Source organism: Botryllus schlosseri, chromosome 3 (assembly GCF_051294905.1).
Source record: "Botryllus schlosseri isolate E-star chromosome 3, Bs_hap1, whole genome shotgun sequence".
NCBI classification, from domain to species: domain Eukaryota; kingdom Metazoa; phylum Chordata; class Ascidiacea; order Stolidobranchia; family Styelidae; genus Botryllus; species Botryllus schlosseri.
Genome location: NC_137238.1, coordinates 8,114,476 through 8,140,329, shown reverse-complemented (window position 1 = coordinate 8,140,329; position 25,854 = coordinate 8,114,476).

Here is a 25,854-nt window from a genome sequence, read left to right as displayed (position 1 = left end):
ATCAATCTGTTATTCAAAATATGCAATAGTAGCTGCAAAATTATATCCCGATAGCTTTTATGATCGCACGGCATCATACATTTGTCCGCCCATATGGTGTCCATATCCAGGCTATATCCATTACAACAACAGTTCTATTCAAATAGTTATAAATGTGATGATTCTTTTCGTGTCAGACCTAAATTAATACAAGAGTAAATCACATTTTGACGACGCGTCTTTACTGTCAGTCTGCTGAATCAGTTCAATTTTAATAGGACAATTCATTCCCGTCAAATATGGCCTACTTGGAAAGACATAGAATACCCCTATAAATGCTGCGGCCCGCGGCGTCGTCAAAACTGGAAAACTGACCCGCCAGCGCATTTGAGTTCGAGACCTCTGGTCTATAGTTACTGTTAAGCTCAAAAAATATTTAGTGTCGTATGCTCAAAAAATATTCAGTGTCGTAAACCTAAAAGAAATTGCCCTGAAAACTTGCTACCGGAACAGTCGTATGCCGATTGGATCGCTACTCGAAGCGGAATCTGCAAAGATTGCAACTTCACTTGTTCGAGAGAACGGCATGGAAACTTCCCTATACACTATATTTTGGAGGCAGATTCCGAGTCCGACAAACGTCCGATACGATTGTATCGGATATCGATGAACGCGTGGTCTGGAGACGAATGCAGCGGTACCTCGTTTGACCCTGTAGCGTCTGCAGTCGTGATGGAACCTCGGATAGCCCTCCTATGAAAACCCGTATTCCGTCGCGTCGGCATTTAAATTTACGGGTGTTCCTTACAGTAACATTGAGCTATACGATCCTCATTATCTATATATACACAAAAATACACGCGGAGTTCTTCTTCTACTTCGAAGGGTAGGCTGCGTCAACAGGCTCCCAATCATGAAGTCATTCTGACAAAACCTAGTGCAGGAAATACATGTTTGGTACAAAGGTTGCTGTGGTAATCTTTCATTGAACCACTACACTCAGACTCGTACATTGAACCACTACACTCAGACTCGTACAGAGTACTAGATTTTCAAAATGCGCATGCGCAACTATAACTAGAACTACTCGATTTTTAAAACTAGCAACTAGAACTACATACTTTTCAAAACTGAAACTACTCACTTTTAAATATCCACAATTAGAGCTATTCACTGTTTCAAATCCGCAACTACAACTAGAACTACTAATTTTTAAAATATGCAACTAGAACTAGAAACGTTCGTTCAGGTCTACTAACTAAATGAGTAGCTTGATGTGCAAGTCTGACTACGTTACAAAAATATACAAATTCGGTCTCGCATGTAAGACTTGGTCTCATTTTCAGCAATTCTAGTCTTAATGATGACTTGAGGTCTTAAAATTGAGCTGATTCAACTCTTCAAGACCATATAAAATTAGACTTACCATACGTCCCGTTTTAGGCGGGATAGTCCCGCTTTTTAACGTCTTGTCCCGGCGTCCCGACCAGTCAGCCAAACGTCCCGCTTTTTAAGGCCGTCAGGTACTGCTGAACTAACTAAATTTTCCAAATTTTTTTTATTGCGGAATCCTAAAGTATGAAACTACTTCTTTTCAAAAATGTCAAAGTTTCATGTGCCATAGTTGTCTGCAAGTTGTGCGCAGGAGATTCATTCATCACCAGACTTGAGCTTGAACTAGTATTGTTACGGTGGCGGAATATGTGTCCAATGGGATTTGTGAGGTCCGCAATGGGGTCTGCATCCTCGCATATGAGATTGCATCGTCTCCACTGGGTATCATCAAACGTGATTTCTAGACTATTTTTACCGAACACACATGAAGGGTGGAACCACGTATAACATCGTTCGCACTGCACCATGAAATCTCCTTCCTTACAAGGCATCTGGCATATGCAGTGTAGCTCGGCACGGTCTATGGAAATGTGGCTCGCAGTGATGCCATCGTCTGCAACAGTAGCTTCTTGGTTAATTTCATGTCGGACGGTATCTTACTCTGTTTGTCCACATGTCGTTTTTTCGTGGGCTTTGCTTTCAACAGTTGTCTCAGCTTGTATACTTTTATCATTCTTTTCGCCGCAATCATTCGAAATTTCAGTCAGATCAATAGATGCTTTTGTTTTAATAACATTCGGTGAAAACTCATCAGTGTCCACGTTATCGCATAAATTATCATCTGACATTACATTTCCTGTTAGTAGGCTGTCAGAATCTTCATTGCTTTTACGAAGCACAGCGGTTATATCCCAATCACGTAGAATTATATCCCAACCACGTAGAATTTTACCAACATTCCGTTTACAAGTCTTGAGGTGGTTGCTCGAAAGGTACTTTTTTGCAGCAGAAATGTGATCGGTACTCGTGATTTGGCCTGTCTTTATCATTGCTTCTAGCGCAGTTCTGTATATTTAACCAGGTTTGCGAATCTTTGTAACCGGTCTTTAGGCCTATTCGTTTTCCAATGCTTAGTTTGTAATAAGAAGTTCATCATTTCGGTAGAATTGAAGTGCGCGAGGTTTTTAATGTCATGTTCCATGCAATACTTCGCGACTGCCTTCACAATTCCATCATCTTTCCGGTCCCGTCCACCACCTGTCTGACTTATCAGCTCAGTTCGGCGCCTGGAATGAGAATAAATTCATTAACTGGAATAAGCCTAATTGTAATCACAATTATAGGAGAACGATATATTTTGCCTTTATTCTGTGGTTTGCGAATATGTTGAACGAAATCAGCTTCCAAAATAGTCCGTGAGTAAGTCTGGGCAAAGGTGCTGACTTCTTTTAGTAATCAGCTCGTAAAATTCTAATCTGGGCCACGGAATATTTTCAAATTGGAGGCGGGGTCGCCCAGAAGTTGCATCGATTACCCCATAGTGTGGGCTCAAAATCATTGTTTATATGGGCAGGAGGGGGCTAAAACATGTGCTTTCGGTACCGGTTACACAACACACAGCCACATACTCGTGAACCGGACCGTGACAGCCTCGGGTCTATGAGCAGAGCGTTGCTATTGTGACGTCATAATCCAATTCGAATTCCACTAGTGGGCGCTAAAGAGTGTCTCGAATTTGGGTTGCTGAAATATGGTAACCCTATATAGAATTCTCACGCTTTTTCAGTCTATAAATAAGACCAAGAAGACAGTTTATGCTAATCAAGACAATATTTTATTGCATCAATTTTTTTGGTATTGTGTTCAAGGTGAATTTTGCTAATGAAGGAACAATATGGTCTGTGGTCTTGAATGAGACTTTAAAGTTGTCGTGAGATAAGAACACAAGACACAACTAGCTTATTCAGACAATTTTAGATACTCCTGTTTTATAAGTCACTTTTTAAAGACGAATTCAGCCTGCTGAAAAGCAGGCCCCTACAGCACAGCTAGGCAATGTGCCCTCCAAGCTGCGCACGTGCTCAATTGCGCAGTGCTGACACGGTATCTGCGCACAGAAAATCTAAGTTGCGCACAAAAAATCCTAAGTGATGACCTTTTTTTAGTCGTTACGCACTGTTGTCCAAGGGTCTGCGCAGTGAGTTGGTGAGAGGGAACATTGCTGCCAGGCCTACTAATTTCCATCAATTTGGGTCTTACTTATGAGACAAAAAGTAGCGTTGTTGGTAAGATCAGTTTAACATATTGATTCCTGATTCAAGACAAAATTTGTCTGACTTTTTTCTAGTGGTATGTTATCCAAAAACTGGCTTCATATACTGACATTCCGCCATGACAAATATAGAAGATATTACTTAGCACCAGCAATTAATTCCATTAAAACCAACTTGTGACAGTTGCTTTCTCAAAATAGATCTGAAGTTTACCTGGATCTATAAACGAGCTCCATTGGCTAGCCCCAAAAGAGCGACGCAGCTACTCGGCAATCAGGAGAAATTGAGTTCGTATAATTTGCTGGCTGCTTTTCGATATGGTCTCGAAGCTCGTCACAGAGTATATCAAGCGTTTCTCTGTACATGATATTACATTTACCAAAACCATTATACAGCGATCATAGATAAACTGACTTTGTCGTACGCCGATGTGATCCGTGATATGTGAGATTTTAGTGGTAAATTTAATGTCGGGATTGATCCAAATTTAATACAACTTTGAGAACTAGTTTTTTTGAGTATCAGACTCATTGAAATGTCTGGAACATATGTAAGTCAATCCGTCTAGCACTTTCTTCTTGAAACCCACGTCGTATTGGAATTTATCTGTAAATGAAATATAACAAACTCACTTTGTTATTGCATAATAAAAAAAACATCCTAGCACAACATGAATACCCTACCTTTCTAGTTCCTACTGACATTACCAATCTTTACTGCATGGTTCGATCAACCACAACACATGCCTGTGGAACTTTTCATCCCAATCTTTTTTCGGCATTCCTGTTATGGTCTGATTCATGTACAACCTGTTGTTGCGTGTACTAGAGCTGCTGCAATGTGGAAGGCAGCTGTATCGACCACCTCTGCTTCTCTTGCGATCTGGATATATTGGACTACACAACATTAACCTCCGTAGTTCTGAGCGAGTTACTGAGAAATATCATAAGATAGATACATCCATAATAACGTACTATAAACTCTAAACTTCCAGAACTACAGGCCTTCGAGGGGAATCTACCTACGTTTTAACCTATACCAGAGCCAACGGAGACGCAATAATACAGTTTGAGAGGCTGCTTCTTACGCGTGTATGATACGGTGTCACTAGGAGCGCTGTCGGTCAAACATTGACATCTCTCTCTAAGCCCAGTCTCCATGCCAGCTACGTTGTAGACAGACAGACAGACAGTTCTATTGAACAAAATTGCAATAGAAATATAATACATGCTGCAGCGATACGATCCTTAGGGATTCCCGCGGAACATTGCTATGATAAAACAGTTAATGGAAATTGAAAAAGAAAATGGAACCACTGCAAGTTAAATGACACAGTTTTTCGTGAAATCATATTAGGACAGTTTTCGTAAATTACAAAACAATCGATCCACTGCCTTTAAATTAATTGACACATTTCTTTATCATAAGAGCACAGTTAACGAAAATTGAAAAATAAAATAGAACTACTGCGAGTAAGGGCGATTCCGAAACAGTTACCGTAACTGACACTGTTCACACTGCGTATAATTTGCCGAAATATTTACGAAAACGATTCTGTTCATACTGAAGGCGGTTTTCGAAATACTTTCATTCACATTGAGCTCTCTTACGGTAAATATACCGTAAATATGCTTCAGTGTGAACGCGGCTTTGTAGTGTTACGAAACTATCGACTGGAGGTGTTACAGAGTGTTTCAGCTACTAGTGCGAGCTTGCAATTCGTGGTAGGGTGTATATACTATACTGCCCTTTTGGATCAGATGGATCCAGCTAGAATAAACTATTTGTTAAAGTCAATGGTCGATCGCCGCCGTAAACAACGACAAAGGAAGTTGAAAACACGGGGCCAAATCATGGCAATTGTGGGCGAGGCTGTAGAAGATGATGATGCGATGTTGGCAGCTGGATTTCTGCACAGATTGAAAGGCGCAGCAAGGAGTATGCACTGTCTGCCTAAGCCCAACCAGTATTTTTGGCAACGGGTACTGGACACGTGGCGCGACAAAGATTATAAAGATAACCTTCGATTGAACAGGTAGGTATTCTCTAGCCTTATCACCGTATTATAACCTGATGTGATCAGTACGAAGCACGGTACTTCCCATATTTCGAACTATAGATTCACGACGTTATTTCTACTTCTTTATAGTATAGTATACATCAGTGCTCTTCAACCTGTGTGACGGTTCGCACTTGTGCGAATGAAAAAATTTGCAGTGCGAATGACGAACATGGTGCGAACGGTGCGAATGAAAATCCCGGATGAGTGCGAATGACGAAGGTGGTGCGAACGATGCAAATGAATATCCCGGATGAGTGCGAATGAAAATCGTGAATAATAATTGCTTTTCAAATAAACATAATACGAAATTCACCTTAGTTGTTGCGACGCAATTGTCTTACGACTCACCACTAGTCGTAGCTCTCACAAGCCGTAGTGAATTGATATTTTCTCACGATAATTATTATGTAACCTAAACCCTGGTTTGGAAGCTGGTGTGGTGACAGACATATAGCAGCCCGTCAGAGGCTGGGAAAATGACGTTAAATTCACTTTCCGCTTACTTTCGATAAACATCATCAATACTTTCGTAATATCTGTTCGATTAGTGCTAGGCACGAGGACAGTAGTAAATACTATCATTACAGACTGGCATTTGCAAGTTACAGTAACGCAAATTTTACCCTTTCAGGGGTTATTAAAGTATCGACCGCAAAGGGTATAATTTTGGGTCGACACGGTGCCAGGAGTGCCAGGACTATCTGTCGGTTCGGCGTAGCCAGCCGAAAAATGGGGAGGGTGGTTGAAATAAAAATGCGGGTTCGATTTTTACCGAATTTAGTAATATACAGGTCCGTAACAGCACTTCGTCAGCCCCCAAAACGTTGGTCCCGGGCCCCCATATGGTGATAAACCGAACTTCAGTGAGCCAGCGCTAAGCGCGAAAGTTTTCGATTATTTATGATAAAACCGGTCAATAAGATCGGGATTTGCAGATATATTGCTATCAATGTCTTGTCCTCTCTGCTCAAGTAATGAGTTTTACCGGTAGAGATGAGTGAGGTGTCTTTGAAACTGTACAGTCCGTAAATAATGATTGAACATCATCGGGCGGGCGGACCCGTTGGTATGACTCCGTTACATGATGTTATTTCGTGACCCCCTGTCTGCTATATCAAAAATATAGAAGCGCTCAAACGTACTAGACTGAAAGATCACACGGTTTCGGATTGGTATTTCTTCATTGGAATATAATTTGTTCCTGCAGGATGGTATTTGTCTTGTGTGTTTGCTGCGATCGTTCTGGCACGCTTCTTGGAGTCGCATGTTTCATGGCCTAAAACGTTATATGTCTTTGTGCTTCGCGCCGCGGTAATGGCCAACGCCGATATGCCCATTTCTATAAATCTTGCGTATTTTTTCTTGGGGGAAGAGCACCCAATAATCAAGATATTTGGAGACTTGAAATTGCGCCTAGCGCGAAATATTTTTGAAAATATTGCATAAATTGGGTTTGGGGTGCGGTAGTTACGACCCTGGTAATATAGCATCAATTCATTAAGGTTAAGTAGACCTACATGCGGAAATAACAATTATACAACATCCTCGTGTTGACGATCATACGCGTGTGATAAGCTTGTCGACGAGTCCGAAAGAGCTGTTAATTAGCGACTCCCTGATCTGTCGTGAACAATTCAATACCCGCGCTTATCAAGGCATCGAACAATAAAATACGCGCGCTGACCAATGCGTCTTACGTAGCCCCGGCCAAAGTATGGTAGGCCCAAGAAAGTAGTTAGGCTAGCGATATCTTTCTTATACTAGGCCTATTGCAGATGCGATTGTGCAGGCCAGACGTGATATTGTGCGCACCAAGCCAATGCAGATGCGATTGTGTAGACTAGCGATGATGTCGTGCACACACGGCCAATTGCAGATGCGATTATTCAAGCCAGCGGAATTAGGATTGTTGGAGACGCGATAAATCAGGTTAGCAACGATTATCGAGCGCGCGGCAATAAATGACCTGATTTCGCAATAATCTTAGCGGGAGATCGTGTCGCGTTACATTTGCAGTGCAATGCGCAATGACGAATCTCGCTAATTGGTATCACGCCTTTCGTTATTTATCCGTGCGCAACACTGATAATACTTATTGAATTGCAACCGAGTATTAGGCTCTGAAGTGCCATTTCAAAAAGATGGGGTTTCACGTTTAAGAAGGGGGTTTCGCGTTTCTAATGGGAGAGTAGCACATTTTGAACAACGTCGACAATATTTTTAAACAGAAATGAATTTCAGTACTGGGCGTTCTTCTGAAAACAAATCCCGGGCCGCGAAATATCACATCGCGGGCCTCATGCGACCCTCGGGCCGGGTGTTGGTGTCCCCTGCTTTAAGACCTGACCATCCAATCACTAATTAACTAGTAGAAAGGTTTTAGTGAAATAGCTGAAATCAAAACGAGCGAAAATAGTAGCATTTTTCATGAGACACTTGATAGATTAAGATACATAGTAGCCAATTTGTTGCACATCTGCCCAAATAAATGTTGTATTTTCATTTTCTTTTTGTATATCAATATTCGGTTAGTTTGTGCGAATGAAATTGATTTGACAAAAAAAGTGCGAATGAAGCTCAAAAAGGTTGAAAAGCACTGGTATACATCATCATAACGTGGATACTATGAGCTTGTTATGTTAATGTTTAACTATTTTTCAGGAGAACCTTCGGTATTCTCTGTGCCGAAATGGGGTCTCACCTCATTAAAAAAGAAACAAATTTTAAGTTGCCAATATCTCCGGAATACAGAGTGGCCATTGCTCTCCGAAGATTGTCCTCTGGGACGACGTATCGTGAAATCGCAGTCACGTTTGGATTGGGGCAATCAAGCGTCTTCGAAGTGAGAACCATAATTATATTCAATGCCTATTCTATTTGACAGCCATACCTGTTGGACAACAGATAACTATGGATGTTTGTCGGTATATCTCGGTTTTCATGATGTGCAAGTACGTAAGGATGACTGAGAATATCCACCTAGCTGCCCAAGCCTTTTCCCTTGCTTATCATTTCCCGAATTGCGTTGGCGCCATGGATGGGTGTCATATTCCGATTTTAAAGGCTCCAGTTAATGACGGAGAAGATTACTGGTGCAGAAAAGGATTTTACTCAATCAACATGCAAGCGGTAGTTGACATCAAGGGAAGGTTTGTGTAGCCTAATCCGGCATAATTACAATTGGTAATCTAAAACTCCGCCAACAGATTTATAGATGTGGTCATAGGCTGGCCAGGAAAAGCGCATGACGCACGGGTGTTGAAGAATTCATCGCTTTATCAGAGAGCACAAAATGGTCATCTTTTTCCCCCGGTAAATATTGAAGCATACATATTGAGTTCGTCAGATTTCACTACCTTCTAATTTTGCGCCGTTGCCATTAATTGACCATCGTTTCTGTTGTAACACCTTAATTTAGAGCGAGCTAGCAATCCGGAACCAAAAGATTCCGTTCTATCTGATTGGTGATGCGGCTTATCCTCTGGAGCCTTGGCTTATGAAACCATATTCACAGGAATCGGGCACAGATGAGATCAACTTCAATCATGTCGGTTTTGTCTCCGTTTGATACCAACAGTAGCTAATGATGAGACTTCTTCCAGAGACTAAGCAAGGCTCGTATGACGGGGGAATGTTAATAGCTTCATGTGTAACCCTACACAACTTCTGTGAGATGCACGGAGACACCTACGATTGCGAGGAAGACATGGAAGCTGATGTCACGACGGAGGCAACACAGGATGCTACGATCAGCGGACTACATGTCCGAAATGCATTGAAAAATTTATTAGCCAATTACTGAATTTTGAAATTTCGGAACGGACTCTGCAGCTCAGAACGAAGGGTAATTCGTTACGACACTATACAGTCACCGGCGACTAGTACACCAAATGGATTTGCAGCGCGCGCACACCTGGGTTATTTAGATTTGACCGGGCTCTCGAAATCGGGAGTCCGAAGAGTCTTGACGCCCAAATTGGATGGGGTCTTTAGATTTGACCGACCTCTCGAAATCGGAGTCCGAAGAGTCCGACGTCCAAATTGCATTCGAACTGCTGGTGCCAATTACAAATAGTGTCACCTGTCGAACCCTCGTAGCGTGAACCGCTGAAGTTTCGGAGGTTGTTCCTTCTTACTCATGCTATGATTCATGATAATGCGCAATACTCATGCTATGATTCATAATATTGCGCAATACAGAATGAAGGTTACATGCATAAGTACTGGCTTTTGCGCTGTCGCAGCACAACGATATTCCAGTTGGGAGCAGTGACGTAACATTTTTGCTTTCTCGACCTTCTACTTCGCTTGCAGTCTGCCCAGACTGTCTCTGCGAACGGGCTATCGATATTAGAAACTATAGAGTAACCATACTGCCTTTGACTATACGCGCCTTGCCAGTATCGCGACAGCGTTGGGACCGACGAACGCACCACGGCTCCCTTATCTGTTCACAAACGTGACTAAATGCGTTACTGAAAGCAGCGTGCGATTACAGGACGTAACCGAGCATGTGATACTCGCAGTGTTTTCGCCACCACCGAAAGTTGTTCATAAATAAGCTGACCCGTCAACGCATAAACATGCGCGACAATCTTCGACCAAGGCTTACAACTTACACACATGTCCGTCTTCTTGAGGTCCTTGACCAAGGAATTGGCCTGTACAAATATTCAGGTTGAGTGTGAATAGAATTAGAATGATTGATGGCCACAGCCATAGGCGCCGACTTTTAATTTTGCATAAGGTGGCGGCAGGCTCGTAGCCAGGGGGTGTCGAAACACCCCTTTTGAAACGCAAAACCCGTCATACTATTATTCAGTTGCAATTAAACAAGTATTATCCAGTGTCACACGTGGCCGCTACCAATTAGCGAGGATCGTCCGTGCACCAGTGCACGCATATCGCACAATTTAACGCGACGTGATGTCCCGCTGAGATGACTGTAAACTTGAGTCATTCATTGCCGCGTATTCGGCATTCGTCGCTGGACTGAGCAGTAACTTGGTGCGACAATTCAGGAACACGTAAGACAGACAAGAATGTTGATAACGAACTCGCGCGGCCAATCAGTCATGATCCCTTACCGCCGAACACAATGTTTTTTACATATATAGTATTGAGTAGCTCGCATCGCGACAATTGGTTGCTGATTAAACATCGATTTCCTGATTTACGTTCGCAAACCGTAATTAGATTAATATTATTATGGCCACTAGAATATATTCATTCCACCGAGCAGGCACACGCAATGAAACACTTGTTCAACTAAAATGGTTCACAAAATATTTTGAACGCGGCTTGCGGCCCCCATCGATGCAAATAATCCACTTCGATTTGTAGAAGGTGAACAAATATACCGTCAAATCGCGATAAGAGAGTTTCTCGGAGCGCGCGATGAAGTCTACGTTTCTAACGATGAGGTCGAATTCGTATATGTAATAAGGATCGTTGGTTTGCTGAAATCAGCATCAACGCTGTGCGAAATACATAGTAGTGATCAATTTTGCGTACTGTAACGATCGACCGGCAAGGTTGCGCTGTTAACGAAATTGCAGGCATGCCGCAAACCCGCAGTAATAACAATTACAGGGTCCGCTAACCCAATTCGACAATGGCAATGATCACAATTTGTTCAGTCGCGGGCATAATTTTTAATCAAAAAGATACATTAACACAAACAATATTAGACCTACACTCAGAGATTGTTACGGCCCGGCGAAAGTGTTTCTGGGGACGTTAGCTCTTTCAATCCAGTCATTCATTAAGGGTTCCAGCGGAATCTTCGAAGCTTCCTTTTGATATCCATTCAATACGAGCACATGATTCATGATTCAATCGCTGTTGCGTCATGCTTGATCCTGGATACGTTTTTAAGCGTCGGAGCGCACTGAAGGACCTCTCTGCTTAACAGGCAGTACACGACAGGGAGAGATAAATTCTCGAGTTCAGCCATATTCGGTGACATAAGCGGAATTGTTTCATTTTTGTTAAGGAGATTGTGAAGCTGTGGCATCGTTGTAACAGAAATCTGCTTTTGTTTTATGAAGCTTCTCAATTGTTGTTGTTCCATACGCAGCATATTTGAATCGACGTCGTTACAATATATAACAGTGACTTGAGGAGTAACAATATATAACAGTGACTTGAGGAGTAGCAGAGTCCTTACAAATAAACAACACGGATGCCTCACTTTCAGTGCCCGCGTTCCACGAAATTGTCGGCGAGACGGTTTCCAACAGTTGACGAACTCGTCTGACGCTAATTCAACGTTTTTGAACTTCTGTCCAGAAGTTTTTGCAATATGCGTAATAAAAAATACACATCAAAATCTTCCATCGAATGAAAGTAACTGGAAGCTTTGCAGCGACTGAGTGCATCCAAGCTGGTGTCTCCCTACGCGTATCGATCCTAAATTGCAATAGGTCAGTCAATTTTATGACTCCGGTCAGGCTGCCCGCGCCGTCTACTAAATTGATAAGTTAGCCCTTCACCAGCCTTGAGTGATAGAGCCCTGGTGCAGACGATACTATATGATGCATTAGGGTTGCCATACGTCCTCCTTTTTCTAAGAAATCGAAATGTCCTCCGGTGGCGACCGAATGTCCTCCTTCATATATTTCAAAGCTGCGGGAATCTCGGAAACGAATAGAACTGAACAACTTCCACAGTAGTACATTTCAAATGAGAAGTTGAGGAATTGTGCGACAGGCAGGTAAACTCCCGAGGACAAATTAGTCACTTGGCGCAGTTTGTTGAAATGTGAATTAATAGGAATATCGCTATATGACTGAAATTCGCTAGATAACTCGCTCACTTCCATTTTCGACCAGGCGGATATCGTTGCGACCACATGCGTACATCAACAAACGTATAGGTTGTTCAAGTCTACTCTGAAAATTAGGGCTTCGATGCCAGCTATGTACAACATACCCTTAACGCAATCCACGTAATATCACACTAGCTTTAAACCTTGATCTAACAAATCTCACCAGATAATTGCTTGTCTCCACGTCTTTTCCTGTACTACAATCACGTTTGCTTGCGACATCAGTTAGAGTTCTTTTCTTGAGTATGCGCACCAGGTCTGTAATTTACTTACTCTGGAACGATCGCAGCAGTCTCGATAAGTTAATCAAGCGTGCTGGCAATCACTGTCGTAACATTTTAGAAGTTAGAACAGATTACAGAAGGACGTGACTGGAAGCTTTGCAGCGACTGAGTGCATCCAAGCTGGTGTCATCTGAGGTCTCCGCAAGCTAATCCAGTACGGCTTGATACTGGTCCACGAAGGCGTTGACGGAAGGAAGCTTCATTACCCAGCGAGTGCCGCAGAGAGGGCGTAATGAAGACGAGAGATTCATCATTTGTGAGGGTGAATTCGTTAAAGCTATTCGAATAGCTGATCAGTTTTTTCGGAGACGATTTGATGAAATTTACAGCGCCCAACATTAATGGCATGCAAACCTTGTCTGGTTGCTTTGGAGCAATTTTGTGCAACCAGGCTTGTTTGATGGCCAGCACAGCATGGTGGGGTAAGTTTCCTTGGAACGAGCTTGCACCCCTGATAACCGCCCTGCCATGGCTGCTGCCCCGTCGTATCCTTGCCCTCGGCAAAGAGAAAGGTCGAGTCCAAGCGGAGTCAATCCACACGATATTACTTAATGCTATGTTGCAGCATCAGTGTAGGGGCACTCTGTCAAACCAAGAAGTGTAACGAATGCATAAATACCTAATTGACTATGAAGAACCCTTATGTCATTCTCTGTCATTTTATCAATATTAACATGACATGATGCGAATTACTTCTTTTATCGAAAAAGCAGTTTGTCAAGCCTAAAAATTGTACTTTCACAACGGAAACGCAAATTCTCCTGTATCAATTGGTAATCATACCAAGATTAAAGAGGAGTATAAATCTGTAACATTTGCCCTAGAAAGGCTTGACTACAATACTCTATAAAGTCTACTTTCTTTTGACTGGTAAATGTATAATTTTCCGCTGAGTCAACAAAGTGGGCATACCTAGTAATCCTATCAAACGAGAAGTTTAAATCTTATCTGTTATATTCGAATACCGATTCCAATTTCACATTAGAAAGGAGTTCCCTGCATGTAATTTATCCTAGGATGTAGTAAATTGAACAACTACAAACAGTTGGTGCTAAAATTAGTATCTGCATATCGAAAACTGAGCACGAACATGAGCATATAAGTTCACTTCCTGTTCAGTCATCTTTATATATATCCTGATCATCTTGTTGATTAGCAATTGGAGAGGTCAGACAACATAAGAAAGATCTGGGCAGATGAGATGAGCAATTGAACATGTATTATGTCAGACCATTGCCGGAACATTTCGAGAAACTGCACGAGATAGCTTACAGGCGAAAATCATACAAAACAATTGTAATTAAAAATATATATATAAAATATAATCAACAATTAATGCCACGTTATTTGAGATAATCAATAATTAATGCCATGTTATTTTAGTATCTAGGTAAATACTTATATACATGACTAGAGTTTAGTTATGAACATGATATCCGTCGAGGTGTGTAACTATGATAAATCTATTACCTCTAAATATAATGCCGTTGCCGTATTTTGATTTTAAAAGAGTCTTCTATGTGTAAAAAACAGTAGATCGAATTTGCAAACTCTGTAGGTACGACTTAGCCGACTTTTTATCGAGTCATTACCGTCATTATCATCCGATACAGGCTCTGTTTTGATCTTCACAGCAGAAAAATCTTTTCCCGTCTGTTCTCCATATTATAGTTCTTAAATTACGAATCCTGTAATAGAGATTATTACGATTTAGAATTCTAAACTCCACAATTATTCTGTCGATTTAGAATTCTTGATTCATAACACAATTATTCTATCAGTCCAAACCGCTCAGAGTTCTCGCATCTTCTCAGTGCGGAATGGATATTAATATAAAATATATTCCGTTTTAAAAGATACAAAACGATCAACAAAACGATCATGACCTACTGATGCATGAACATTTGCAACATCGTATCAGCGGCGTGCCATTGTAATGTGCACGGTCGTAAATGGGGGAGTGAGTATCTATACGGTAAATATTCTGCGCCGCTATATACCATAATAATATCTTCGCCGATTCGAAGCGCATATTTGATTTTTTAATTCCTGAAATTCCGAATATTACAGAATCCGAATTGCTCATAAGCTTGGAACCGTTAAGTTATAAACACTTGAGTACTATGGAACTTGGAACTGAGTACTATCTCATTAAACAGATACCTACGGAGCGATCAATATTGCTAAATTTTATCCCCGGTTAAAACACCAATTGAATATGCATGCATACGTTTAAATTAATTAGTACCCGACGGCGCGATATAAATATATAATCATGCTTTATCTCGAATAGAAAAGTATGCTCATTATGTCCAGACGCGCTAAATACTGCGGCTCAATTCGGATAGAAACGTATGCCCATTATCCCCAGAGGCGCTAAATACTGCGGCTCAATTAATAATTACGCGTCGACCTACCGCGATATGTCAATTAAATATTTCTACGAGCGCATTTCTGCTACGCGGAGGGTCGAGAAAGTACGGTTTACTGCTACCCATTACGAAGGTCAGCAGAGTAGCACAGTAGCACAGTAGCACGAGTTTCTTGGATTCCAACAAGTCATAAATTCTTGAGCACTATAGATCTATCTCGTTAAAGAAATTCTCACGGAGCGGTCAATATTGCTAAATCTTATTCCTGTGTTTTAGGCATGAATATGGGTAGTATGCATACGTTTATAGTAAATTAATTAGTACTCTACCCGCCAGCGCGATAAATAGATAATCACGCTTCGTCTCGAATAGAAAAGTATGGTCATTATCTCAAGACGGGGTAAACGCCGTGGCTCAATTAGAGTCATCAATAGATGCGCGTAAGCCCGTCGCGATATGGTAATTAGATATTTTCACGGGCGCTTTCGCATAACTCTTTCGTCGCCGAGCTGAAATCATCGATTGTCTTCAAAACGCCGCTATTTTACAAAAATATACGATTTTCAATGAGTTATAACTTTCTATCCGCTGGTGCTATGGTTTCGTATCCAAATCCGTATTGTAGCCAGTAACAAGATCTGTCTTTTGAGCCATAACATGCTTGAGTACACAAGAAGATGTTGCCTGGGTTCACTCCAGTGATGAGCGGAGTCTGCTTTTCGAGACTCCGAGTCCCTCCGGCAACTTTTGTCTCTGATGCAAAGTCCCTCCGACTCCGGGGATCTCAATCCCAGACTCCGAGATAACCCGAAGAATCTTGTCCAGTCTTCGAAATATATCCAGACCATTGTCGAAGAATCCCAATCGATGTTTTTGATAGCCTGTCTGATATTCATACCAGTTTTTTTAGTATCCGTGAATTGCCGAACAGTCGCAACATTACTTCTGAGAGTCAAGTTCTCTCCAACAAAATGGACAGTCAAGCTAATAGAACTGCGACCCCCGATCGGTCCACATATCTGAGGTGATGCCAGCCAGCTCATAACACTTGATAGCAACTCTTAGTTCCTCTGACAGCTTCTGCTTCAAAGATGAAGCCTCCTCATCCAACTTACGTTTCACCGTAAATCTGGATTTCAAAACATCTTCTGCACAACACCACGGCAAACCGGCACTTCTTCGGTATTCTCCACCCGGCGATCAGTGTTCCCCATGATCACCTTCTCCTTTGATTACTCGCTTACTTGCATTTCAACTGCGATCAATTCTTCTTACAAGCTTCGATATGTCTTCGAAGATGCGACGTACCACGTGTCAACTTGTGATGCTTTAGCTGAACATTGCAATTTTGACATCTCGCAAACCCAGTATACTGGCCGTTATTATCATGCAGCATCAGAGTGAAATCCTTCCACACGTCACTCTTTCTCTGCGTCTTTGTGAGTAACCCACTTGAAGTCGACGGTGCTTCAGCCATTATATTAAAACGACGAAGGAAGACCAGTCAGTTCGAACTAACTACCACTAACACCACTGAAATCGACGATCACATCACAGGTTTCAGTAAATTAAGTTCCGCACCGCCATGAACCAGTTGATGGAACTGCACTGCACTAAACATACATGATGCTTCACTGACGCACCGATCGATGCTCCTTGGAGTTGACTAAATGACAAGTGACTTCCAATTTTGAAGCTGATACATGATATCTGGAATTTGGAGTCTGAGACAGACCAGCAGCAGAAACTTGATTGCGGTGCTGATTTTTCTTATCACATTAAAGTCATTTTTAAATCAAACCAAACATTACATGACGAAAATTCAGAAGAGTTCTGGATGACTGACTACGTCAATCAATATTGAAGGAAGCGTAGTTGAGTTGATGCGAGCAGAGCAAAGCAGACTGGTGTGGTTATTTAGTGTGGCTGTTCAGGATTTCGGAATATTCTGTTTTTACAGGGTAAGATCAGCTTACCTTAGTGATTTATGTATTGCTGAAATCTTAGATGCTGGTATGCCTCTGTGAGCGGATCTTACTAGCGAAAATTCGTCGCAATGTCATTAAATCATGTAACACATTGCATAAGTTATTATTGTTTCCATCCAGATACTTTCTTGTTGTATGTATATTTCTCACAGATATAAAGGTAATATTGATGCAACACTTATTATCGATATCTCTTACTGCAAATTGCAAGTACGATGAAAGTTGCGAAAAGTTATCACAAAAGTGGTATCGGATAAATTATCTTGTTTCAACTGATACCAACGTTGGGAATACATTTTCACAAAATGGACTTATTACTATGTTGAATGTCATCAGGATAATGGGATATATTCCGTTATGATCATGAACTTGCTGGAAGAATCAGGGTAGCTAAAGGCTGTACCATAGGGAAGCCCCGCTGTATGTTGCTAATTGTAAATGTTTCGCACAATTACTGGGGTAGCATGAAAATTAGTCACGAAACAAATACGCCAGGAGGAATGTGATGTGACTATACGCAAGGAGGAATGTGATGTGACTATAGAAGACTGCAATGACAGCAACGTGGAAGATTCTGGAGATCTTATCTCATAATATGGTGACATTCAGCAGTGGATTCAAAGACTGCATCTCAAGGCAGGGAGAAAATGATGCGCTGCGAACGATATTGGGTGCCTTCAAGTTTGTGAACTACAGACACTGCTCAACGGAAATGCCTTGCTAGATCACTAGGTTACTCTCCAGTCCCCAATTGCAGTGCATATGGCTGATTTTATGCACTTGTCAATCATTTTTGCATGTTACTGGTCATATTACAACTTTACAAGGTGTCAACTGTCTGTGTTTTGGTTTGTAATCAATAGTGTCTCCTGGTCAAAGCTATCGAAAGATATCGGGGGCAAAACTTACAATACTCCGTAAAACTCCGGAAAAATATCTGTAGTAAACTCCGACTCCACTCCGGGTATCACAAAATTGGCAAAACTCCGCTCCGAATCCACTCCGACTCCGCTCCGGTGCTCATCACTGGTTCACTCTGGTACGAACCACGTTTTGCGAGCGGAGATGCGGATGGTACGTACTTTGTGGGTTGATTTCTGGTATAAATATGTATTCAAGTGAAGTGAAACTTTGTATTTATACCCATTCTATCAAATATAAACATTATGTTGTTATTAGTAAGAATTAATCTCTTACTAGTCTGTATTACGCTACATTATATAGCAGTAAATTGCGATATTCTGTGAGCCTTGGCGACAAATCTGCCAATATCGAGCAGTTTCGGTTATTATGACGTTAGAATACGCGATAAGCTGAATGAAAGTTAGGCTAGGCTACTGAATTGTTTAGGCTAATGAAATTATACCGGTATTCTATTCAATTGTATAAAGTCAAATTTGCCACACACAGAGTGCTGAGAGTACTCACAGACAGAGTGCTGTATTAAGAGTGCTACTATTTCAGTTCTGTGAATTACGACGCGCTCAAACTAATCCCATGGTATGAATACTACTGTGATTAAACATATCTGTATAAACTATTCCAGGTTCCAGCCAAGAAGTTGAACAAGTCCGATCTTTTCGATTTGAATTGCCATCGCCACAACCAAGACAGTTTAACCACTGTGATGCGACTACGACAACGGATTTGTAGGAAATTTCACACTGCCAGAGTAAAGAGCATTCATTTGTGAATGGCGCAAATCAGCAAACATGAACATGGAACAGGTAAACAATAACGAACGCTGTGACAGGAGCAAAATTGCCCTGAAGAACCACTAGCTTGAAAGGGGCACTGCACTATAGATACGATGTAGTCTCAAATTTGAGATGAAACTGCGAAAATTATTTTATCGCAGTCATTTTCTTGGAAAAGCCACTGTAATAAAACTGCAGCTAGAAAAGAATTACAACCATCACAATGCACCCTATGTGCCAGCAATTTCACAATGGGTTAGACTTGAGCACCATAAAAATTTAATCATGCAGATGCAGCCAGTGTGCAATGGGATAATTGTAGTTTTCTTCTAGCTGCATTCCCTGATGAATGAATAATGATATTAAAAATGATAAAATGACGAACCCTTGACTGTCACTTAATTATTCTTGTTTTTGTTTGAAACTTTATTCCCAGCAGCCATCTGTGTGGTAGACTTCAAAACAAGGTGCTGCATGTAGCCCGACTTTGCATATGGGGCAGTGAAACTTCGATTTTTTATTTTTGACAGGCTTCTGTTGTTCTGCATCATCGTGGATTTCGGCCCTACGTTTTTCAATCTGATAGAAGACTACACAGTTACGCTGTCCATGCGCTTTCGTTCCAAATGGTGGATTCAGCGCCATAAAATGTCTTCCAACCAATCTATCCCTGATGACAGCTGGTATCGCAGAGCCATGGTGGTTGACCTTGTCATCAACAAGATGGTGTACAATCATTCGGACGTATAGCAGCACTGGCACGTGCTTTCGCGATGCTATATTTTACAACTTCTGTGCGTTGACCAATGCCAAGCTCATCAGGTGGAAGAAACTTTTCTTCCACCACTTGACAGTTTTGCGCTCGATGCTGTAGTATGACAGAAGTTGATCAGACTTATCAACTCTTGCAATGTTTGAATTATAGGAGTCAATCACCTGCGGTTTTTGTTTGTTTTCTGCCCCAGTTTTGGTCCTCACTCTGACAGTGGTCATCCCATTATCATGAATGGTGGATAACATTAATACTTCTTTCTTGTCTTTCCACTTGAGAGCGAGGACCATCCCGGTACGCATAGACTTTGTCTCCCCCATTAAAGTGATTGGCTCCTTTATTTCGGCTGGTAAGCCCCTGCGGTCCGAGCGGCATGTGTCTGCACTGCCAACAAGCTTTCGAAAAGGGGTAAGCTGGTATAGTAGTGTCCATACACAGGCCCACAGTCCCCAGCAAGTTTTCCCACCCCCACTTGAAAACTCACACAATATCCTGATCTCGATTTGCACAATGCAAATAATTTTATCCGTCACTTTTTAGGCTTCACTGGGTTGGCTTTGAATGCCACACGACCCTTGAAAGGACATGTCCCTTCGTCCAAACTCAAATCCCTTTCAGGGGAGTAGTTATCCTGGAAATTGGCGTTGAGGTAATCGATGATGGGCCGTAGCTTCATCACGGGATCGTATCCTTCGGCGCCAAAAGGGACTGCATTGTCATTGTCGTTACAATGAAGTGCCGCTAATATTTGCCGAAAGCGATTTCTTGACATTGCAGTTGACCGAAATTCAGAGCGAAAAATTGCTTCGGATTTACACCAATAGTCATCCAATTTTGTTTTTTTGTCCAATCCCAGAGCAAATATAAGGCTAATGAATTTTTTCATTTCTTTAGTTGATACTGATTTCCAATTGTTCCAAAATTTCTTTCTTTCTATTTTTGCTTTCATTTGAGTCGCGTACCTCTGTTGCTTTCATATGTAATTAAATTGAAAAAACTTCCGTTCAAAACCTGGTCGAATGTGTTCGTTGCTGTGGCAGCTATATCGGGATCAAGTGTAGGTCCAGGTCAGCCTAGGAATTGGAATGGAGGGTTTGGCGTTGACGTATCTCCATCCCACGTCCTACCAACTGGTTCGCTGGCAGTCGGGTTGGGCGAGTGAGCGCCCAGATGGACTGTTGGTGCACAATATGCGTCTCTTTGTAGGTGAGGACCCATCCCGTACCAAAGTTGACAAATTCACGGGCCTTATACCGCGCGTCCTAAATACGCTCTGCAGTTCCGAGTCCTCGTCCTCAAAGCCGGAGCTAACAATGTCGCTCTCCTCGCCGTAATCATAGTCGCAAAATGAGTCCATACTGGTTATTTATTATCCAACGCCTAAACAGTGCGAACGTGTATCGCTGATAATGGCTGTACTTCCAGCAGGAATCAGAATGATTTAACTGGGCATTTTATTTTCCATCCGGCTCGCGGCCACAAAGGAGGAATATACAACATACGTTACCTGTCATATAGTATAAGGCAGCAACGCCTCGCTGTCTGTACGCCGGTATAATTAACGAATTTATATATTGATAAAAAAATTCATCAAAACTCATTTGTTATGATATATTCAAACGTCATTTCAATTAACAATTTATAGCTAATGATATATTCAAACGTCATTTCAATTAACAATTTATATCTATACACTAGGTAATGTACAACACACCGAAGAAATCTATAAAAAACCGTATTCCGCAAGCCAAGATACATCAAATTACGTCTATCTTACTGGTTAGATTAAATTAGCCTATACAGCATAATTTTAGGCCGATGTAAAAATACTTAGCCCTTTCATCAACTTTTCCATTGATTACCGCATAATGCAGCCCGGCTAACCCGTTGCCCGCGGGCCACATGTGGCCCGAGGGAAGGTTTTGAGTGGCCCGCGAGGTAACTTCAGAAATTAGTAACATTATCAAAAATGGATTGCACAGATTGTGAGCTTGCAAGGCCAACCAAAATGTGATGACTAAAATATCGGTTCTGACGCATTGGCAGATCCACGAGCCAGTCACATTTTGGTAGATCTTTGTAACTACAATAAAGCTTATTAATTTGCGATAGATTTATCAAAAGTAAAAATTTTCTACACGCTTCGCGCAACATGTTGTCACTCCAATTATTGCTTTTAATATTGTTATCCCTTTGTCAAAATAAAAGAACGCCTAATGTATCAGATTGAGTCTAACTATATTCGCTATTACGAGACAAAGAATCGATCAACATATGCGGCATTGCTTTAACGCTCGCAGAAAGACCGTCGACTATGGAACCTAAGGCGCAAAATGATTGATGCATGTTGGTCGGTGAAGCTTTCGATATCGATATGTCCCTTGTCCAGGCGCCAAATAGTGGAGTCCTTGCAACTGAGCCCAGCGATTTACAGCAGGCCCGCAATATCGTGAAGCGACAATATTATTGACCTATGAACTTCGAAAATTTTTCGCGCTTGGCGCGGCTAATGGCCCGCGCAATAGTTCGTCGATCGAATGTGGCCCTCTGGCTGAAAAGGTTAGCCACCCGGCATAATGCGACATCTTGGTTGAACGCGAAAATGGCTTGTCAGATTTCGAGACAAAAATAAGCTCTCTCGATTTAACGAACATATGGGGATACGCGGCGTTTTGAAGACAATCTCTAGCGAACATATGGGGATACGCGGCGTCGAAAGAGTTGAACGAGAGAACACGCGCTACGCGTAAGGATCGGTTTTCAGTTACGCATTACGAAGGTTAGCTGAGTGACGCGAGTTTTGAGTGTCTTGACGCAGCCACGCTGGATAGGTACCAGTGATGAGCGGAGTCGGCTTTTCGAAACTCCGAGTCCCTCCGACAACTTTGGTCTCTGAGGCAAAGCCCCTCCGACTCCGGGGATCTCAATCCCAGACTCCGAGATAACCCGAAGAATCTTGTCCAGTCTCCGAAACATCCATATCGGTAGAGGCGGTTATTCAAAACCATTGTAGAAGAATCCCAATCGATGTTTTCAATAGCCCGTCTGATATTCAGACCAGTTTTTTAGTATCAATGAATTGCCTAACAGTCGCAACATTACTTCTGAGAGTCAAGTTCTCTCCAACAAAATGGACAGTCAAGCTAATAGAACTGCGACCCTTTAGATCGGTCCACACATCTGTGGTGATGCCAGCCAGCCCATAAGACTTGATAGCAACTCTTAGTTCCTCTGACAGCTTCTGCTTCAAAGATGACGCCTTCTCATCCAACTTACGTTTCACCGTAAATATGGATGGCAAAACGTCTTCTGCACAACACCACGGCAAACCGGCACTTCTTCGGTATTCTCCACCCGACAGTCAGTGTTCCCCATGATCACCTTCTCCTTTGATTTCTCGCTTACTTTTTTGTTGGAAGAAAGAAAGGAACTTTCTTCAACTGCGATCAATTCTTCTTATACGCTTCGCTATGTCTTCGAACATGCGACGTACCACGTGTCGACTTGTGATGCTTTAGCTGAACATTGCAATTTTGACAATTGACATCTCGCAAACCCAGTATACCGGCCGTTATTATCATGCAGCATCAGAGTGAAATCCTTCCACACGTCACTCTTTTTCTGCGTCTCTGTGGTGATGCCAGCCAGCCCATAAGACTTGATAGCAACTCTTAGTTCCTCTGACAGCTTCTGCTTCAAAGATGACGCCTTCTCATCCAACTTACGTTTCACCGTAAATATGGATGGCAAAACGTCTTCTGCACAACACCACGGCAAACCGGCACTTCTTCGGTATTCTCCACCCGACAGTCAGTGTTCCCCATGATCACCTTCTCCTTTGATTTCTCGCTTACTTTTTTGTTGGAAGAAAGAAAGGAACTTTCGTCAACTGCGATCAATTCTTCTTATACGCTTCGCTATGTCTTCGAAGATGCGACGTACCACGTGTCGACTTGTGATGCTTTAGCTCAGTGGTTCTCAACCGGTGTGCCGCGGCACACTAGTGTGCCAATTGGACTGCTCAGGTGTGCCGCGAGCAAATTATGTCGAAGTAATCTCAATTTTGAGTGGGTCATTCATTGTTGGTTTTCTATTGAATTTACCCGATCAAGACACGCGATGCACCAACCGATGCAGTGAACGGTATCTCAATCTAGTATTTCAATTTGGCATCCCCATGAGGTCATGGATTGGGTCTTTCTCGGGGCTTTTTATTTCAGTAAAGACGCTCTGAGCACAGCAAGCAACGTATGGGGGCGGAGAATCTAATAAATCTGCAACGCTTTGCAACTTGCTACTGCACTGCCATGAATCAAACTGGGGCCTCCGCCGTCAGTGATTGGTGTGATATGCTAGTTTGCCCATATAGTAGCATTTAGGACGGTGATAACTAAACTCGGGTAATTGGACCGTGATATTGAGGTGTGGCCGAAGTGTTCACCTTTTACTTGTCTCCCATCAGAACCGTAGGCAGAACAGGGACATGACGCAGGTTGATGACCTTTTTATGTTTCTATTTGTAGTCGTATTCTTGCCATGTCTACGTCATCGAATATCGATGATTATTTTACACCATGCCGATATGACATATTTTGATTCCTGAGATGCCAACTTATAGCACGGCCCACTTTTTGTAAGACACTGCTTTTGCAGATCGGAGGACAAGTAGGAGCCCACACAAATCTCCAACACCTAGGAAGGCATTTTCACCATCGAGAAATGAACTCATTTGAAAGTGATGTTCACGTTTAAAAATTACAATTGCTATCATAGCCATTCACATTGCGATTGTTATGTAGTCCTAGCGTGCCAGCGCTGCAGGTAAAACGTAGGCTCAATGCGCAATGTTATTTTGCAGGCGACAATTTCGAGAATTGAGAAGTAAAGTTGATCAAATTATATCAGTTACAAATTTCCCCACCGCTGAGGTTTATTTTCCCGATTTGTTGGAACTACAATTGAACTGCGGGTGGCTGCCAGTAACACTATTGAGGTATAGCCTACTATCCTAACAGGTGCTATTGCACGATCTGCGCGGAAATGCGTTTGGCATCCATGTATATTGTATAATACACCTCTACGCCTCTGTATTTGTTAGTGGCAATCGTGATTGGACTCTTCGATGCGACGGTTAATTACATCGACAATGCGGTAGTGGGCAGACTTTATTGTCATGTCAATCTTGTGAAATTAAGCTGAATCTGAAGTTTAAACGAGATCTCAGCTGGCCAGTTATGTGGTAACAGAGGTAATAGCTGATAATTCAAAACCTCACACGGAAACGAAGAAAGCTCTTCTTCCGGCCTGCAATAAAATTGTAAAAAAATGTTTGGGAATAATTAAAAACGATTCCCATATCAAATGATAGACGTTTTGAGGTATGGCCGCAGAGATAAAAGAAAACTTAAGCAGAGAAAAGCCTGCTTGAGCGCTCCGAAAAGGTAGCAGTGCTTCGTCAGTGACCACCTCTGTAAGATTATGGTTGCTGCTATACGCATTCTGGTAGTTTGCCTGTAGTGTAAGCCAAAAGAGTTCTGAACCACTGTGGTAGTGTGCCGCGGACTATTTTTAATTTTCATAGTGTGCCGCGAGGTCAAAAAGGTTGAGAACCACTGCTTTAGCTGAACATTGCAATTTTGACAATTGACATCTCGCAAACCCAGTATACCGGCCGTTATTATCATGCAGCATCAGAGTGAAATCCTTCCACACGTCACTCTTTTTCTGCGTCTTTGTGGGTAACCCACTTGACGTCGACGGTGCTTCAGCCATTATATTAAAACGACGAAGGAAGGCCAGTCAGTTCGAACTAACTACCACTAACACCACTGAAATCGACGATCACATCACAGGTTTCAGTGAATTAAGTTCCGCATCGCCATGAAACAGCTGATGGAGCTGCACTGTACTAAACATACATGATGCAACACTGACGCACCGATCGACGCTCCTTGGAGTTGACTAAATGACTAGTGAGAGTAACTTCCAATTTTGAAACGAGCTGATACATGATAACTGGAATTTGGAGTCTGAGACAGACCAGCAGCAGAAACTTGATTGCGGTGCTGATTTTTCTTATCACATCAAAGTCATTTTTCAATCAAACCAAAAATTACATGACGAAAATTCAGAAGAGTTCTGGATGACTGACTACGTCAATCAATATTGAAGGAAGCGTAGTTGATGCGAGCAGAGCAAAGCAAACGCTTGTATGGTTATTTAGTGTGGCTGTTCAGAAATTCGGAATATTTTGTTTTTACAGG